This window comes from Apium graveolens, chromosome 11 (genome assembly GCF_009905375.1).
Source record: "Apium graveolens cultivar Ventura chromosome 11, ASM990537v1, whole genome shotgun sequence".
Taxonomy (NCBI): Eukaryota; Viridiplantae; Streptophyta; class Magnoliopsida; order Apiales; family Apiaceae; genus Apium; species Apium graveolens.
This window is the reverse complement of record NC_133657.1, coordinates 167,620,117-167,640,966: the sequence shown is the minus strand read 5'-3', so window position 1 is coordinate 167,640,966 and position 20,850 is coordinate 167,620,117. Positions and strand designations below refer to the sequence as shown.

The following is a 20,850-nucleotide window of genomic DNA, read 5'->3' as shown; positions in this document are numbered from 1 at the left end:
ATTAAGCTTAAGGAAGTGCTTGGAATCAGTCTAGGAGTGATGAGCGAAGAAATCAGCAAAAAAAGAAGCAAAATAAGGGATTTTCTAGAAAGGTAGCAAGCGGCCACGCGCTAGGAGCAGGTGACCGCGTGCTAGCAGACGGCCGCGTGGAAGATGCAGGCGACCGCGTGTGGGCGGATTCTTAGAATCTGGATTTTATTAATTCGAGTATGATTGGGCTTCTGTTGGCCCTGGTTTTCTTGGGGTATTATATAAACCTTATGGGAAGACGTTTTCTTCATCAAGAAATCAAGAGCAAGGGCAAGAAGATTGAGAAAACCGTTTTAGCATGCAACAACGAAGAAGAGGAAGCATACGTTTATCTTGTGATTCTTTTAATACGTTGTAATTGTGGATGCTAATTTTCTTTATGCTTTGAAACTTAATACTCTTTTGATGTACTTCATTATTTATTAAGTATTTTTATTAGCCTTATATTGTTGTGTTATTATCATGCTTTCATATGAACCCATGGTGACGATGAGTTCTATTATGGGTTAATCGTGATCATGGGATTTTAGCGGATTTAGTATGGATTTCTTTAGTTAATTGTTTAATACTGTAATATGTGGTGATTGTATGATATCTAGTATAGGTTGTGCTTATTCGTCTTATATGTGTCACGAACATGTAAGATAGCCTGTTAATCTCTTGTGAAGCGACAGTGAATCTTGAGATTTAGAACTTACCATGCTAGCATATGTTCATGTATTGTATGCATGGTTAGTGGGTAACTCTAACCTTTTTACTTGCCCCGTGTAATCATCATATATAACTTGCGCTTAAATCTTTATGTTGTCAAATTCTGTAGACATATAGGGTCTCAACATAATTGATGCCTATTCAACTTCTATCTTAATTGTGGATGCTTGGTAGAATGGTATTCGTACAACGAAAGTTGGCGTTTATCAGTTTCGTGTTGTTCGTTTAATATCATCACCATTACATGCTAAGGTTAATAACAATAACTATTGAATGAAGTAGTAATGAAGTTAGGATCTCATTTGTGTTTAATATTGTTAATTCAACTGTTTAATTCTCGTAGTTAATATTAGTTAACCAATCTTAATTGTTATTGTCTTGGCATTGAAGAATAATCATACATTGGTGAGTAAGTGTTAATTAAATATAATTAATCAGAGTCTATATGGGAAGGAACTAGAAATCATTCTATATTACTTGTGAACGCGTATATTTGTGTGATTTATTTAGCGCATGCTTTGTGTCTAACAAGTGTTTGGCGCCGCTGCCGGGGACTCGGTGTTAATTTGTTTAGTTTATGTACTTCCCATCAGTGGTCATTAGGATTCATTGATTAAGACTTGTTACTTACTGCTTTCAGTTTTGTTTCAGGTACTCTAGCGAGCGTTTATGCAAACACGTTCTCGTACTCGCAAGAGAAATCTAGATAAACCTGAGGAAACAGATAAAGCTCTTGACTCTTCGGAGAAGATAGTTTTTGAAGATTCGGATAAAGAGAGTGAAAAGAAAGAACCTGAAATAATGGGTGATCATCTAGCTCAAGCTGATCCAGCTCTTATGGACTTTTCTCGGCCTAAAATTGATGACATTCAGTCAAGCATCATTCATCCGGCTATTGAGGCCAATAATTTTGAAATCAAGCCGAGCACTTATTCAGATGGTACATAATTATGTTTCTTTAGGAGGGCCTACGACTGAAGATCCCAATATGCATATCATGAATTTTGTCGAGATCTGTAGTACTTTCAAATATAATGGTGTCACTGATGAGGCTATCAAGTTGAGGCTTTTCCCATTCTCTCTGAGGGACAAAGCTAAGGATTGGTTACATTCTTTACCAGCTGGGTCCATCACTACTTGGGAAGATCTTGCGTAAAATTTTCTGGTGAAGTTCTATCCAATGGCCAAAACTGCAGCTATGAGGAGTGCTCTTACTCAGTTTGCGCAGAAACCTGGAGAATCTATGTGCGAAGCTTAGGAGCGATACAAGGAGATGTTAAGAAAGTGTCCACATCATGGTATGCCTGACTGGATGGTGATCACTGGTACCTACAATGGTTTGGGGGTCCAATCTCGACCCATGCTCGATGCAGCTTCTGGAGGCGCCTTGTGGGCCAAAAGCTATACTGAGGCTTATAATATCATTGAAACTATGGCTGTAAATGAGTATCAAAACCCAACTCAAAGCATGATGTCCTGGGAAAGTAGCAGGTATTCTGGAAGTCGATGCAGCTATAGCTATTACAGCGCAGCTCCAGGCGCTATCTATGAAGGTCGATTCTTTAACCAACTATGGCGTAAATCAAATAGCTAGTGTCTGTGAGCTTTGTGCAGGCTCTCATGCTACGGATCAGTATTCTCTTGTTAATGAATCTGTTCAGTATGGAACAATTTTCAGAGACCGCAGCAGCTTGTGCCCGCTACTTATCATCCTAATAACAGAAATCATCCCAATTTCAGCTGGAGCAATAATCATAATGTTGTTCAGCAACCATATCAGCAAGCTGCAAATAAACAGTTTAATCCACCTGGATTCCAGCAACCTTAGCAAATTGCTCAAAGGCAAACATATTCTCAACAAGGAGGTACTGCTCCACCTTCTAGTGCTGATTTCGAGGAGTTAAAGCTGTTATGCAAAAGTCAGGCTGTTTCTATCAAGACCTTGGAAAATCAAATTGGACAAATAGCTAATGCCTTGCTCAATCGTCAACCTGGCATGCTTCCCAGCGATACTGAAGTGCCAGGCAGGAAGGAAGCTAAAGAGCAAGTCAAAGTTGTCACCTTAAGGTCTGGAAAAGTTGCTGATGCTGAAAAAATAAAAGATGTAGATTTTGAAATTGTAGATGAAGAAGGAAATCAAAGGGAGAAAGAGGGGGAACCAAGGAAGACTACTGTTGAACACACTCTGCCTGAGGGTAATACAGGGGAGAAATAGCTCTATCCTCCACCACCTTTTCCTAAGCGATTGCAAAAACAAAAGCTGGACATGCAATTTGGTAAGTTTCTGGAGGTGTTCAAGAAACTTCACATTAACATACCTTTCGCTGAGGCTCTTGAGCAAATGCCTAGTTATGCGAAATTCATGAAAGGTATTCTTTCGAGGAAGGTGAAACTGGATGATCTTGACACCGTTGCTCTAACGGAAGAGTGCAGTGTCGTGCTGCAACAAAAGTTACCTCCAAAGCTTAAGGATCCAGGTAGCTTCACCATTCCTTGCACCATTAGCAAGTTGTCATTTGACAAGTGCCTTTACGATTTGGGAGCAAGCATCAATCTGATGTCGTTGTCTATCTTCAAAAAGATGATTTTTTTTATCCGAAGCCCACCTACATGTCTCTACAATTGGCTGATTGTTCGATTACATACCCACGAGGCATTGTGCAGGACGTGCTAGTAAAGGTGCACAAGCTCATCTTTCCTGCAGATTTTATCATTCTGGATTTCAAGGAAGATAAGAAGATTCTCATAATCTTGGAAAGACCTTTCTTGGCTACAGGCCGTACCTTGATAGATGTGCAAAAAGGTGAACTCACTATGAGGGTGCAAGATCAAGATGTGACATTCAATGTATTCAATGCGATGAAATTCCCTACGGAAGATAAGGAGTGCTTCAAGGTGGATTTGGTCAATTCTGCAATTATTTCAGAACTTGATCATGTGCTAAGGTCTGATGCCTTAGAAAAAGCTTATTGGGGGACTTTGACAGTGAAGATGATGAAGGCAATGAGCAATTACAATATCTGAATGCTTCTCCTTGGAAACAGAAGTTAGACATGCCATTTGAATCTCTTGGTAATACTGATCTCAAGAATGCCGAGGGAAAGCTCAAACCATCTATTGAGGAAGGACCTACTTTGGAGCTTAAACCATTTCCTGAACACTTGAGGTATGTTTTTTTAGGTGAAGCATCTACTTTGCCTGTTATTATTGCATCTAACCTTTCAGGTAGTGATGAGGACAAGCTCTTGAGGATTCTGAGAGAATTCAAATCGGCTATCAGGTGGATTATAGCAGATATAAAAGGGATCAACCCTTCGTACTACATGCATAAAATTCTGTTAGAGGAAGGTAGCAAGCCGACTGTTGAGCAACAGCGAAGGCTTAATCCTATAATGAAAGAAGTAGTGAAGAAAGAAATTCTAAAATGGCTGGATGCAGGAATCATATATCCTATTTCTGACAGTTCTTGGGTGAGCCCCGTGCAATGTGTACCTAAGAAAGGAGGTATTACTATGGTAGCAAATGAGAAGAACGAGCTCATCCCCACTCGAATAGTCACAGGATGGAGGGTATGCATGAACTATAGGAAGTTGAATAAAGCCACGAGGAAGGATCACTTCCCTCTTCCATTCATTGATTAGATGCTTGACAGGTTGGCTGGTCATGAGTATTATTGTCTTCTAGATGGCTATTCGGGCTACAATCAGATTTGAATTGCACCAGAAGATCAAGAGAAGACTACCTTCACTTGTCCATTTGGCACGTTTTCTTTTCGCAGAGTTTCTTTTGGCTTATGTGGTGCACCTGCCACTTTTCAGAGATGCATGATGGCCATATTCTCTGAAATGATTGGAAATAATGTTGAAGTATTCATGGACGACTTCTCCGTCTTTAGGACATTCGTATGATGAATGCTTTAATAATCTCCATTTGGTGCTCAAAAGGTGTGTTGAGACCAATCTGGTGCTCAATTGGGAAAAATGTCACTTCATGGTGCAACAAGGCATCACTCTTGGGCATAAGGTCTCTAGTAAAGGTCTTGAGGTGGATAAAGCCAAGGTGGGCGTCATTGAAAATCTTCCGCCACCTATTTCTGTGAAAGGAATCCGTAACTTTCTCGTTCATGCGGGTTTTTATCGGCGTTTCATCAAGGACTTTTCTAAGATAATTAAGCCGTTGTGCAATTTGCTCGAGAAAGATGTGCCTTTCAAATTTGATGATGAATGCTTGGCAGCATTCGAGACTCTCAAGAAGAGTTTAATCACCGCACCAGTTATTACGGCACCTGATTGGAGAGAACCTTTTGAGTTGATGTGTGATGCAAGTGATTATGTAGTGGGAGCAGTTCTTCGGCAGCGAAAGACTAATATCTTTCATGTGGTCTACTATGCTAGTAAGACACTAAATGGAGCCCAACTGAACTACACTACTACTGAGAAGGAGCTCTTGGCTATAGTTTTTGGTTTCGAAAAATTTCAATTTTATCTACTTGGGACAAAGGTGACAGTGTTCACTAATCACACTGCCATCCGCTATCTGGTCTCAAAGAAGGATTCGAAGCCTAGACTTATTCGTTGGGTTCTTTTACTACAGGAATTCGAGTTAGAGATTAATGATCGAAAAGGTACTTAAAATCAAGTGGTTGACCATCTCTCTAGATTGGAGAACCCCAATTCTACTTCACATGATAAGACATTTGTTAGGTCCCAATGTGTTTGTAGAAGGGGGGGTTAAATACAAACAATACCGAATAATCGAATTTAGTGCGGAATAAAAAATTGAAACAAAATTCAAGTTAAATAAAAATATTATTAAACTTGAAAGGTGTTACAACAATGGTATCGATTACAAGGGATTAATCTCAAATTAATTATCACAAATCTAGAATAAATTCGATATGAACTTTTTCTATTTTTGCAATAAAAAGATTCAAATGCTAAACGCAATTTGAGATTAAGTTCTAGGGATTTTGATCCGCTAGATAGTTACACAAGAACAAGAGAATGATTTCTAGTTGTTTGGATTTAACTTTAAAACTAGAAATTGTGATCTTGAAATATGCAGATGAAAAGATGAAATATTGCTTCTGCTTCTTTTCTTTTTGTTCTTGAATAAGTGTGTTCTGTATATTATACTTGAATGTCTGCTGCTACTTCTGTCTTTATAATTCAATCAACATAATCACTTGAACTGGAATGACAATCGGTTGAACTAGCAAGACAATCTGCTGAACCAGTAGAACTTTCGGTATGACAATTATTTTAAGCTAGTATGACTTTCGGCAAGACTATCTGTTGAACTAGAAAGACTATCAAACTGAACTAGCAAGACTATCTCCTTCCAGTAGAACTTTCGGTGAGACAATTGAAATGACTTGGCATGACAATCGGTATGACAATCCAGATTGTCATGCTAGTTCAATTTCAATTGTCTTGCTGAATTAAAACTGATTTTAATCCAATTAAAATTCTGAAAATTCTTAATATTAATTCAGAATTAATTAATCAATTAATTCAATTAATCAATAAATTAATCTTTGCAGATATAATTTATTTTCTTAATTAAATTATATGACTTAATTAATTAATAGAGAATTAATACTAATCTTGAGCAGCAACCACTATTCTGAAAATCTTTCTGAAAATCACTGAGAATTATGAATCAATTCCACCACTTCAATGTTGAGACTCGATGTACTGTCTGGTTCATGAGTGACTAACTTCCGTGACGTTTCTTCATGTCTTGACTTTGACACTTTGATTTTCTTCAGATTAAATCCTTATAATTCTCTGATACCCTGACGAGATCTCTGTCACTTGATTAAATCCACAATCTTGATTTGTATCACTGAGGCTTGATCAATTTCTTGAACTTCTTCCAGTGAAGTAATTCCTCAAGTCTGTAGATGAACCTTTTTTCGGAATCCTTTGACATATGTTACTTTGTGAGATCTCTTTGACAGTAGATCCACTATTTACTTATTACATTCTTATTTGAGTTGAGTTAAATCCTCAAATATACAAATAGGCTATGACATATGCCTTACAACATTGATCAACGAATCTTTTCCGGATGAGCAGTTGTTCGTAATTCAAGAGGAAGAGCCATGGTTCACAGATATTGTGAACTATCTTGTTAGCAATATAATGCCTCCTAATATGAATGCGGATCAAAAGAAGAAGTTTCTACATAAGGTGAAGTGGTACATATGTGATGAACCATATTTGTTTAGACAAGGAGCTGACCAGATCATCAGGAGATGTATCCCATTCTGTGAGACGGAGGGGAGATTACGAGACTGTCATTCCATAGTTTATGGTGGATATTATGGTGGTAAAAAGACAGTAGCTCGTATTCTTCAAGCAGGTTTTTTCTGGCCTACGTTGTTTAAGGATGCACATCAGTTCGTTTTAAGGTATGATCGTTGCCAAAGAGTTGGAAATCTTTCCAGAAAGGATGAGATGCCTTTAAATGTGATACTTGAAGTTGAGGTCTTCGATGTTTGGGGAATCAATTTCATAGGACCATTTATCTCGTCCTGCAATAATCAGTACATCTTGCTGGCAGTCGATTATGTCTCGAAATGGGTAGAAGTCAAAGCTCTACCGACTAATGATGCAAAGGTAGTGTTAATTTTTCTTCATAAGCAGATTTTCACAAGATTTGGAACGCCATGAGTTATCATAAGTGACGAAGGGTCGTATTTCTGCAATCGTAAGTTCACCTCTATGATGCAACGCTACAATGTGAATCATCGCATTGCTACTGCCTATCATCCGCAAACTAATGGTCAAGCTGAAGTGTTTAATAGAGAGATCAAGTGCATTATAGAGAAAAGTCGTTTTTCCAGTCAAGGAAAGATTGGTCTTTGAAGCTCGATGAAGCTGTTTGGGCTTATAGAACAGCATACAAGACTTCACTTGGGATGTCCCCGTTTCAACTTGTCTATGGTAAGGGATGTCATTTACCTGCGGAGCTTGAGCATAAGGCTTATTGGGCATTGAAGAAGTTAAATCTTGATCTAGATACAGCTGGGAAGAAGCGAATGCTTCAGTTAATTGAACTTGATGAATTTCGACTTCAAGCGTACGAAAACAACAAAATGTACAAGGAAAAGGTAAAAAGGTGGCATGACAGGAAGTTATCGGCTAAGTCATTCGTGTCGGGGCAACAAGTTCTTCTATTTAACTCTCGTCTCTGACTTTTTCCTGGAAACTTGAAATCAAGGCGGTCTAGACCATTTATCGTCAAAACTGTGTTTCCACATGGAGCGGTGGAGATTTTTTAGAACGATCCGGGCCAAGCATTCAAAGTAAATGGTCAGATATTGAAGCATTATTATGGGGATACGGCAAACCGTGAAGTGGTTAGTGCCGTTTTATTGTCCACTTGATCACATTACTCCACGTCAAGCTAATGACGTAAAAGAAGCGCTTCTTGGGAGGCAACCCAAGATATGAGACCATAAGGCACCTTAGAATTTAGTACTTTATCCAAAAACCCAAACAAATCCGAAAAAAGTTTGCAGAATTTTTTTTTCCAGAAGCCTAGCAGGCGCCCGCGTGCTAGGAGCTCGCGACCGCGTGCGACCCTGATTTTTGAAAAATTGTTTTTCAGCCTATAAAAAAAATAAAAAAACAAAAACAAAATCACAGAAGCCATATAACCCATTAACCCACGAATTCCCCCTATACTTAGCCACAATCCCCACTCCTAATCAAATTCTAATCATAATTTTGCCCTATAAATACATACAACCTCTACATACACATCCCACACACTTTTAACTCTACAAAATCTCTCCTACACACCAAACATAAACTCTCTAACTCTTATCTCAGTTCTTATGGCCCCAAAGAGATCACTAAACTGTGGGTAGCGGGAGCACCAATCCGACTGCTACTGATTCTTCGATGAATACTGCTGCGAAGCCCCGATTGTTGGATGAGGCTGCTGAAGAAGAGTACATCAAGCTTCTGACTAAGCCTATTATGAGGGAGAGAGGGTTCTTTCCATCAGGGAGGGATGGTGAGTTTCTACCGATGATTGATGAGAAGGGATGGATTACATTCTGCGAGTCACCTGAGGCAGTACCGATGAGTGTTGTTCGCGAGTTCTATGCGAATGCCAAGGCCGAAAGGAATGGGTTTTCTGTTATTCATGGGCTTACTGTTGATTATCAGCCCGAGGCGATTCACCGTGTGATTGACGCGACAAAGGAAACCACAGGAGGAGAACTGGAATGCAAAGGCCCCCGAATTTGATTTGGACTTGATTATTGCTACTCACTGTCAGTCAGACACAGTGTGGAAGTTCAAAAGGGGATCCAACAATTATCGTAGTTTCCCTGTTGTCGCGATGAACAGGTATGCTCGTGCTTGGAATGCTTTTATATGTGCTAATATTCTTCCTTCTTCGCATGCACATGAGGTTACAGCGGAGAGGGCGAGATTGTTAAGGGGGATTCTGAATGATGAATATTATGTGGACCTTGGTGAATTCATCTACCAAGGGATTTTGAAGTTTTTGAGGGGGAAATCGCAGTACTCTATCCCGTATGCCTCTATTATCACGAAGCTTTGCAAGGCAGTTGGAGTCCAGTGGCCTTCTTATGAGCAGTTGCAGATGCCGCCCGCTCCTATTAATTCATCGACTTTGAATGTGATGCAGGAGTGGACGGGTGGAGAGCCGGAGTCACATAGTTTGGGGTATCGCCTTTCGGGAGGAGTTCCAGCAGCTAGGTGCTGTCATGGCTAGGCCAAGTTAGGCTCAGGGAGAGGCAGGTTCTTCGAGAGCTCAGGGAGGAGATGGTTCAGGATTGGCTGATGTCTAGTACATGAGGCTTTCCAGGAGGATGAATACGATGTATGAGTCACAGAGTCAGTTTGCAGAGGAGTTCACCCAAGCACTTGGGACTGTATTTAGAGGCCTTTGAGCTAACATCCAGTGGCTCGTTTATGGTGAGGATTCTGCTTATCCACCTTCTGACACTCCACCCTCTGAGGGTGATGATGATGATGATTCGTCTGAGTAGGTATACCTTGTGTTCCTTTATATTACCTTCACTGGGGACAGTGAAGATTTTAAGTTTGGGGGTGGTAGTTAAGGAACATATTTGTGTGTTTGTCATGTAGTTGCATTTTCATTATTAGTTTAGTTCATATAGTTGCAAATTTTTGCCATATTTTTGCCATATAGTTTTTTATTTATAGCTTTATTTATCATGTTAAATAGCTCATGCATATACCATGATCCCTTTGTGTTACTTTACTGATTAATATGTGATATTGATGCGAGTGTAGTGATAGCGTTAGAGTGATGTTGAATCTTGTTAGGTTGATATGCATGCTAGAAACACTTGTAATTTCACTAAGTCTTAGAGTATGCTTAAGGACTAGATTGTTGTCATGGTTTGATGGTTTTTGAGGTTAATCTATTGCTTATACTTAGAATGCATGCTAGGCTCTTAATGATAAAAGACATGAAAAGATAAAAATTGGAAAAAAATTGGAATTCATTGCTAGTTGTGGCTATGCGTCAATTGGCTAGTAGCCGGCTCGTATTGTATACGAGTAGTCTAGGGTTGAGCAAGATGGAGCAAAACACACTTGCTCAGAAATTGAAAAAAAAAAAGAAAAAAAAGAAAGAGAAAAAAAATAAATGGTTAATGCACAATTGATCACGAGTGGGCTCTTTGGTATTCGAGTTATTAAGTTTTTAAGGGACTTTGTGCCTAGTGACCTAAGGCTTTTATAGTCTGGGATCCGCTAACGTAATGCTCGTAAATGGGTACCATTGCATAAGTCTTTTGTGGACCTCACTCATTGCACGATCAAATAAGCATTTGTTTTATGTGTTGAATAAAGCATGATTCCGTAATAAACTCCAATAATCTTGAAGTGTTATAAGTCATTTTGTGTTTAGAATATATATTCTTCGTATAAGCTTGTGATTGCCTTGAGGATAACTAAGTTATGGTGATTGATCTAGTTTCGAAGCATATCTGTTAAGCATTCGCACACACCACGTTTCTAGTTGTATGTTAGCTTGCGTGATTTGATTGATATTTAGTCGCCTAATTACATTTATTGATATGTCATGTGTTGGTTAATTTAGTCATCGCGAGGGGATCGCTGCATTCATATAGTTACATTCATGCATATTTTATGCTAAATTTGAGTCTGTGATGCTTGAGGAAAAGCATCGATTCAAGTTTGGGGTGTGATAAGTGGCATTTTATACCACTTAGAGGGTCTCATAACGGCTTGAATTGGTGTCTTGGACTTAAGTATTTTGTGTATTTGACGCGTTTTCTAGTGTTTTTGCATTTCAGGGTATAACTTACTTAGATAGGTGATTTTCATCAAATAAAGCTTAAGGAAGTGCTTGGAATCAGTCTAGGGGTGATGAGCAAAGAAATCAGCAAAAACAGAAGCAGAATAAGGAATTTTCCAGAAAGGTAGCAGGCGGCCGCGTGCTAGGAGTAGGCGACCGCGTGCTAGCAGGCGGCTGTGTGAAAGATGCAGGCGACCGCGTGTGGGCGGATTTTTAGAATCTGGATTTATTAATTCGAGTATGATTGGGCTTCTGTTGGCCCTGGTTCTCGTGGGCTATTATATAAACCTTATGGGAAGACGTTTTCTTCATCAAGAAATCAAGAGCAAGGGCAAGAAGATTGAGAAGACCGTTTTAGCACGCAACAACGAAGAAGAGGAAGCATACGTTTATCTTGTGATTCTTTTAATACATTGTAACTGTGGATGCTAGTTTTCTTTATGCTTTGAACCTTAATACTCTTGTGACGTACTTCATTATTTATTAAGTATTTTTATTAGCCATATATTGTTTTGTTATTATCATGCTTTCATATAAACCCATGGTGACGATGAGTTCTATTATGGGCTAATCGTGATCATGGGATTCTAGCGGATTTACTATGGATTTCTTTAGTTAATTTTTTAATACCGTGGTATAGGGTGATTATATGATATCTAGTATAGGTTGTGCTTATTCGTCTTATATGCGTCACGAACATGTAAGATAGCCTGTTAATCTCTTGTGAAGTGACAGTAAATCTTGAGATTTAGAACTTGCCATGCTAGCATAGGTTCATGTATTGTATGCATAATTAGTGGGTAACTCTAACTGTTTTACTTTCCCGGTATAATCATCATGAATAACTTGCGCTTAAATCATTATGTTGTCAAATTCTGTAGACATATAGGGTCTCAACATAATTGATGCTTATTCAACTTCTATCTTAATTGTGGATGCTTGTAGAATGGTATTCGTACAACGAAAGTTGGCGTTTATCTGTTTTGTGTTGTTCGATTAATATCATCACCATTATATGTTAAGGTTAATAACAATAACTATTAAATGAAGTAGTAATGAAGTTAGGATCTCATGTGTGTTTAATATTGTTAATTCAAGTGTTTAATTCTCGTAGTTAATATTAGTTAACCAATCTTAATTGTTATTATCTTGGCATTGAAGAATAATCATACATTGATGAGTAAGTGTTAATTAAATATAATTAATCAGAGTCTCTATGGCAACGAACTAGAAATCATTCTATATTACTTGCGAACGCGTATACTTGCGTGATATAAATAGCGCGTGCTTTGTGCCTAACAGAATTGTGCTATAGGTCTTCTCGTCGATCTCTCCTTAAGCTCTGTTATGTCTCCTTATTGAAAATCAATCTTAAGTTGTCATTATATAGCATCCCATGCAGATTAGAAGCCCAGAAATCAGAATTGTAAGAGAATCAGGATTCTTTCATCCCGACCTGCGCGGGCACGCTGACCTTCTGTACTTCTGGCACTGCCGCGCGCTAGCTTAGCGCGGGCGCGCCGTCCTTTTGGAAAAACTTCTGATTTTGCTTCTCTTTAATTGCTGGTTCTTGACGGTCTTTGCACAAGCGATCTTCATGACACCTTCCTAACACCATTTTAGCATCAAAGCAATGCTAACTCACCTAGAATCATGTTATATTCCTGAAATGCAAAACACTATAAAAACACATTAAAAACACAAATAACTTGAGTACAAAACATCAATTCAAAGCTTTACGAAGCGTTATAATTGGATATAAATGCCACTTAATATACCCCCAAACTTGAATCAATGCTTGTCCTCAAGCATAAACAGACTCAAAAATAAGAAATAAAAATGCATGAATGCAAACTATATGAATGCAACGATCCCAATAGAATAACTTAACCAACCAACAAGCAACATCTCCACAAATGCAGTTATTCACATAAGTTCAGTTAAATCTCACAAATCAATTCACAAACTAGAAGCGTGCGTGTGTGCAATTGCTTAACATATATACTATCGCAACTAGATCAATAATCATGATTCACTACTCATCAAGGCAATCACAAGGGTATAAATAGAATAAAAGCTAAACTCAAAATGACTGACAACAGTTCAATTCTTATATCGGAGTTATACATGGATTCATGCTTTATTGAAATACATAACAACACAAATATGCTTATTTGATCGTGCAATGAGTGAGGTCCACAAAAGACTTATACAATAATACCCATATAGCGAGCGTTAGGTTAGTGGATCCCTGACTATAAAAGCCTTAGGTCAGTAAGCACAAAGTCCCCTAAGAACTTAATAACTCGAGTATTAAAGAGCCCACTCATGATCAATTATGCGATAACAAAATTTTTTTCTTTTCTTTTTTTCCCTTTTTTCCCTTTTTTCTTTTTGTTTCTTTTTTTTCAACAATTTCTAAACGAGTGCATTTCGCTCCATCTCATTCAACCCTAGACTACTCATATAAAATGAGCTGGCTACTAGCCATTTAACACCTAGCCACAACAACTAGCAATGAAATCCAATGTTTTTCTCCAATTTTTAAATTTCCATGTTATTTTATCATTAAGAGAATATCCTAAATTCCTAATATAAACAAATGATTAAGCCTCGACAAACACACAAATCATGACCATGATCTAGCACTCAAGCAACCTATAAGACTTAGTGAAATTTATTGCTTCTAGCATGCAAATTAACTCGATAAAACTTAACATCACTAAACACGACATCACCACACTTGCATCAATATCACAAATCAATCGAAAAAAATTAACTAAGAGATCATGTTATAATGCAAATGCATGAAACTATATGCATCATACTAACAACAAAATAAAATAACAAAAAACTACATGATCAATATGCAACTATATAAACTAACTATCATGAATATGCAAACTATATGAGATACACACAAACATATATTCCTTAACTACTACCCCCAAACTTAAAATATTCACTGTCCTCAGTGAAGGTAATAGTAAAGAACCAGGCACACCTACTCAGAATTAGGGTCATCACCCTCATGGGGTGGTGTGTCAGGAGTGTCTGGAGGTGGGTACACAGAGTCCTCACCGAATACTGGCCACTAAATATCAACTCCCGTAGCTTTAAATGCAGTCCCCAATGCCTGGGTGAGGTCCTGTGCAAACCGACTATAGATGTCATGCATCGCATCCATCCTCCTCATCAAGCACCTATACTGCGCTGAACTCAAACCGGCACTGCCCTGTGCTTCCTGCTGCCGCTGTGATCGTGAAGGATCGGCCTCTTCACCCAACTGAGCTCTCCATACGGCTCTGCTCGCCTGAGTAGTACCACCAGCATACGTCTGATCAGCTGGACGGCCACCCGGTAAGTGGTCATAAGAATAACCAAGCCCCTTCAGATCAGGCTTCCCACCATACCACTCCTGCATACTCAAAAATATTGAACTATCAATTAGGGCACTAGGGAGCTGCAACTGCTCATGTGCAGGCCAATGAACTCCGACCGCCACACACAGCTTCGTCACAATGGACGCATAGGGAATATAATCTGTAGTACTGCCTCGCAGAAACCTCAAGATACCATGATAAATCACCATCCCGAGATCCACATAATCTCCCTGAAAAATCCCCCACAGTAACCATGCACACTCCACAGTAACATCATGCACATGAGATGATGGCATGATGTTGGCAAAGATAAAAGAATTCCATGCACGTGCAAACTTGTTCATACACGAGGCAAGGAAAGTGGCATACTCATTCGTGCCCTTCTTGAACTTCGAATGGATCTCTGGCATACACAACGTAATAACTATCAAATCCAAGTCAAAATCATCACCGATCTTCGCATTCTAATCCTCCTACCCCGGCTGTCTCTCGGGCTGATTTATCACCCGACGAATGGCCTCCACATTATAATCCACAGTCAACCCCTCACCATCGTAAAACTGTTCTTATCCGCCTTTGCATTCGCGTAAAACTCACAAATCACACTCATAGGTACCGCAACGGGTGCCTCACAAAAAGCAATCCAACCCATCTTCACAATCATCTCCAGCAACTTACCATCCCTTCCCGATGGCAGAAAACCTCGCTCCTTTGCTATGGGCTTCGAAAGCAACCTCACATACTCCGCCTCATCCTCCGGAGTTAAAAACCTAGGCCTCACACCACCCACACTCGAAGAATCGGTGGTGCTGCTGCTAACTTGGGTTCGTTGTCTTTTAGGTGCCATTGAAAGTGAATAAGTTTGCGAGAATAGAAGTGTATAAGAGAGATTTATGTGTTTGAGAATTTGTGAAGTGATGGAAAAGTTTGTGTATAAGTGTGTATATATAGGAATTTGGGAGAGAATTAGTTATGGAAAAGAAGTGGGAATTGATTATGGGAATAATGGGAGTAATGGGGTGATTGAAATTGATTTGGAGAGGGAAATATGGAAGTGGGAGAGTAAAATTCGGTTGGGAATTGATTTGGTGTTTAAATCCCCGTATTTCTACCCTTTTTTCAGAAACAGGGAGCCAGTGCGGCCGCCCCGCCTGGCAGCGCGGGCGTGATGTGCTACTGGAAAACCAGTATGGCCGCCCCGCATACCAGTGCGGGCGCACCATGCTACTGGATTTTTAGCGCGGGCGCATCATGCTACTGTAGTTAGCACTGAATTTTTTTCTTTTTCTGATTTTTTTTGTGTTTTTCTCCTTCTTTCTTCTTCCTCTATCTACTTATGTACAACAAACTTGGGTTGCCTCCCAAGAAGCGCTTACTTTACATCATTAGCTTGACGTAGAATCCCGAGATCAGGTGGATAATAAAACGGAACTAACCACCTCACGGTTTGCCGTATCCCCATAGTAATGCTTCAACCTTTGTCCATTCACTTTGAACGCTTTGCCTGAATTATTTTCAAAAATCTCCACCGCTCCATGTGGAAACACAGTTTTGATAACAAATGGCCCTGACCACCTCAACTTCAACTTTCCAGGAAAAAGACGGAGACGAGAGTTGAACAAAAGAACTTGTTGCCCCGGCATAAATGATTTGAGCACTAGACCCCTATCGTGCCACCTCTTGACTTTTTCCTTATACATTTTGTTATTCTCATACGCTTGAAGCCGAAACTCATCGAGTTCATTCAATTGAAGCATCCTCTTCTTATCAGCTGCATCCAAATCAAGGTTTAACTTCTTCAAAGCCCAATATGCTTTGTGCTCGAGCTCCACAGGAAAATGACACCCCTTACCATAAACCAACTGAAATGGTGACATACCTAGCGGAGTCTTATATGCTGTTCGATATGCTCAAACAGCTTCATCCAGCTTCGAAGACCAATCCTTCCTTGATGGACATACAACTTTCTCTAAAATGCGTTTGATCTCTCTGTTAGAAACTTCAGCTTAACCATTAGTTTGCGGATGGTAGGCAGTAGCAATGCGATGATTCACATTATACCGCTGCATCATACCAGTGAATTTGCGATTGCAGAAATGCGATCCTTCGTCACTGATTATGACTCTTGAAGTCCCAAATCTTGTGAATATCTGCTTATGAAGAATATTAAGCACTACCTTCACATCATTTGTCGGTAAGGCCTTGACTTCAACCCATTTCGACATATAATCAACCCCCAACAAGATATACTGATTGTTGCAAGATGAGACAAATGGCCCCATGAAGTCAATTCCCCAAACATCGAAAACCTCAACCTCGAGAAACACATTAAGAGGCATCTCATCCCTCTTGGACATATTACCAACCCGCTGGTATCGATCACACTTCAAAATAAACTAATGCGCAACCTTAAATAATGTAGGCCAAAAGAATCCTGCTTCAAGGACACGAGCTGCTGTCTTTTCTCCACCATAGTGCCTCCATAAACAGTCGAATGGCAACTTCGCAAGATCCCCCCATTTCGCTGTACAGAATACATCTCCTGATGATTTGGTCAGCTCCTTGCCGAAACAGAAATGGCTCATCCCACATATACCATTTCACCTCATGAAGGAACTTCTTCCTTTGAGCATAAGACAAGTCTGGAGGCATAATGTTTCTCACAAGATAGTTCACAATGTCTGCGAACCACGGTTCTTCTTCTTGTACCCCAAACAACTGCTCATCAGGAAAAGACTCATTTATCAATGTCTTATTCTGTGAAGTTGCACTTGGATCTTCCAAACGAGAGAGATGATCAATGACTTGATTATCAGTACCTTTCCTGTCCTTGATCTCTAACTCAAATTCCTGAAGTAAAAGAACCCATCGAATCAGTCTAGGCTTTGAGTTCTTCTTCGAGACGAGATAGCGAATTGCAGCGTGATCAGTGAAAACTGTCACCTTCGTCCCAAGAAAATAAGATCGAAACTTCTTAAAACCGTAAACAATGGCTAAGAGTTCTTTCTCAGTAGTAGTATAGTTCAGTTGAGCACCAGTGAGGGTCTTACTAGCATAGTAGACCACATAAAATATATTGTTCTTTCTCTGCCCAAGAACTGCTCTAACTGCATAGTCACTTGCATCGCACATCATCTCAAAAGGTTCATTCCAATCAGGTGCAGTAATGACAGGTGCCGTGATTAAATTCTTCTTTAAGATCTCGAAAGCAGCAAGGCACTCATCATCAAACTTGAAAGGGACATCTTTCTCTAGAAGATTACACAAGGGTTTAGAGATTTTTGAGAAGTCCTTGATGAACTGCCTATAGAAACACGCATGACCAAGAAAGCTGCGGACTCGCTTAACAGAAATTGGTGGAGGAAGGTTTTCAATGACCCCCACCTTGGCTTTATCCACCTCAAGACCCTTACTAGAGACCTTGTGCCCAAGAATGATGCCCTGTCGCACCATAAAGTGACATTTCTCCCAGTTGAGAAGCAGATTGGTCTCAACACACCTTTTAAGAATGGCGCCAAGATTTTGCAAGCACTCGTCAAAAGAATCACCAAACACAGAGAAATCATCCATGAGCACCTCCACATTCTGCCAATCATAATAGAGAAGATAACCATCATGCATCTCTGAAATGTGGCAGGTGCACCACACAACCCAAAAGAAACTCTTCTGAAGGCAAAAGTACCAAAAGGACAAGTGAAGGTAGTCTTTTCCTAATCCTCTAGAGCGATGTGAATCTAATTATAACCCGAATAACCATCCATAAGATAGTAGTACTCATGCCCAACAAACCTATCAAGCATCTGATCAATAAAAGAAAGAGGGAAGTGATCCTTCCTTGTAGCTTATTCAGCTTCCTGTAATCCATGCAAACTCTCCACCCTGTGACTGTTCGAGTAGGAATGAGCTCATTCTTCTCATTAGCAACAACTGTGATACCTCCTTTTTTTGGCACACACTGAACTGGACTTACCCAAGAACTGTCAAAAATAGAATAGATGATCCCTGCATCCAGCCACTTGAGAATTTCCTTCTTCACAACCTCTTTCATAATCGGATTAAGCCTTCTCTGTTGCCCAACAGTAGGCTTACTTCCTTCCTCTAAAAGAATTTTATGCATGTAATAAGGACTGATTCCATTAATATCTGCCGACTTGAACTCTCTGAGAATTTGTTAGAGCTTTTCCTCATCACTACCTGAAAGGTCAGATGCAATTATAACAGGAAAAGTAGATTGGGCGCCTAAAAAAGCACACCTTAAGTGTTCAGGAAATGGTTTAAGCTCTAATGTAGGAGTTTCCTCAATAGAAGACTTGAGTCGCCCCTCAGCATTTTTCAGTTCAGACATTCCAAGAGATTCAAAAGGCATATCCAGCCTTCTCTTCCAAGGAGAAGCATTCAAATATTGCAACTGCTCATCACCTTCGTCATCTTCGCTATTTAAATTCCCTAACAAGGCCTTCTCTAAGGCATTATACCTTAGCATTCGATGAAGTTCTGAAGTAACCACATAATCGACCAACTCCACTTTTAAGCACTCCTCGTTTTCAGTCGGGAATTTCATGGCATTGAATACATTGAAAGTCACATCTTGATCCAGTACTCGCCTGATAAGCTCACCCTTCTGCACATCTATCAAGGTTCGACCAGTAGCCAAGAATGGCCTTCCCAAGATTATGGGAATCTTCTTATCCTCCTTAAAATCAAGAATTACAAAATCAGCAGGAAAGATGAGTTTGTCCACTTTGACCAATACATCCTCCACAATGCCTCGTGGATATGTAATAAAGCGATCGGCCAACTGCAAGGACATATAAGTAGGCTTTGGATCAGGTAAATCCAACTTTTTGAAAACAGACAAGGGCATCATATTGATGCTAGCTCCTAAATCACACAAACACTTGTCGAATGATAAGTTTCCAATAGTGCAAGGAATAGTGAAGCTTCCAGGATCTTTAAGCCTCGGAGGCAACTTCTGTTGTAGCACAGCACTGCACTCCTCCGTGAGAGCAACAGTCTCTAAGTTATCAAGCTCCACTTTCTGAGAGATAATACCTTTCATAAACTTCGCATAACTAGGCATCTGTTCAAGAGGTTCAGCGAAAGGTATATTGATATGAAATTTCTTGAACACCTCCAGAAACTTCTCAAACTGCTTATCTAGCTTTTTCTTCTGCAGCCTTTTAGGAAAAGGAGGTGGAGGATAGATCTGTTTCTCCCCTGTATTACCCTCAGGAGGAGTGTGTTCCACAGTAGTCTTCCTTGGTTCTACTTCTGCTTCCTTCTGCACTTCTTCCTCAGCCACAACTTCATCTTTCGAAACTTGAGATTTTCGGGATTTACAACCTTCCCAGACCTCAATGTGATTGCCTTAACCTGCTATTTAGCTTCATTCTTGCCTGGAACTTCTGTCTTAGCAAGGCATTGACAATCTGCCCAATTTGACTCTCCAAGGTCTTGATAGACACTGCTTGGCTCTTGCACATGAGCCTCAACTCCTCAAATACAGATTTTTCATTAGATTGTTGTAGCTGGAGTTGTTGTCTTGGTGTATATTGCGGCTGTTGAAAACCAGGGTGGTTGTATTACTTTGCTGCATATTGCTGATAAGGCTGTTGTACCGCATTCTGAGTATTGCTCTAGCTGAAGTTAGGATGATTGCCATTGTTGGGATGATAGGTGGCTGGAACTGGTTGCTGCGACCTCTGAAAGTTGCTCACGGACTGAGCTGATTCATTAGAAATAACGCACTGCTCCGTCTCATGGGCACCAACACAAAGCTCATAGACAGTAGTGATTTGATTAACTCCATAATTAGCCAAAGGATCCACCTTCATCGTCAAAGCCTTAAGCTGAGCAGTTATAGCAGTAGCTGCATCTACCTCCAGAATTCCTGCTACCTTTCCTTGAGTTAGTCTCTGAGAAGGATTCTGGTATTCATTAACAGCCATTAGTTCAATCAATTCATAAGCTTCATCGTAGCTTTTAGCCCACAAGGCTCCACCTGATGCTGCATCAAGCATGGGTCTAGAAGTTGCACCCAAACCATTATAGAAGTAGTTAATGATCATCCAGTCAGGCATCCCATGGTGAGGACACTTACTAAGCATCTCTTTATATCACTCCCAAGCCTCACACAATGACTCTCCAGACTGCTGCGCAAATTGAGTAAGAGCATTCCTGATTGCAGCTGTCTTCGCATTAGGAAAGAACTTAGTAAGGAATTTTTGAGTGAGTTCTTCCCATTTGGTGATAGAGCTTGGTGGTAGAGAATGTAACCAGCTCTTAGCTTTATCTGTTAGAGAAAACGGAAAAAGCCTTAGCTTAATAGCATCTTCAGTAACATTGTTAAATTTGAAAGTGTCGCAGATCTCGATGAAATCTCTAATATGCA

General features: G+C 39.8%; 2 non-coding genes across 2 annotated transcripts; one reads left to right on the top strand and one right to left on the bottom strand.

The window, feature by feature from the left end:
* Window positions 1-1,936: 1,936 nt before the first annotated feature.
* Window positions 1,937-2,043, bottom strand: LOC141699062 (small nucleolar RNA R71). The gene has a single exon (XR_012565550.1). It is a non-coding gene; the product is annotated as a small nucleolar RNA R71 (small nucleolar RNA).
* An 18,494-nt stretch (window positions 2,044-20,537) lies between these two features.
* On the top strand, window positions 20,538-20,644 carry LOC141699307 (small nucleolar RNA R71). The gene has a single exon (XR_012565779.1). It is a non-coding gene; the product is annotated as a small nucleolar RNA R71 (small nucleolar RNA).
* The last annotated feature ends 206 nt before the right edge of the window (window positions 20,645-20,850 follow it).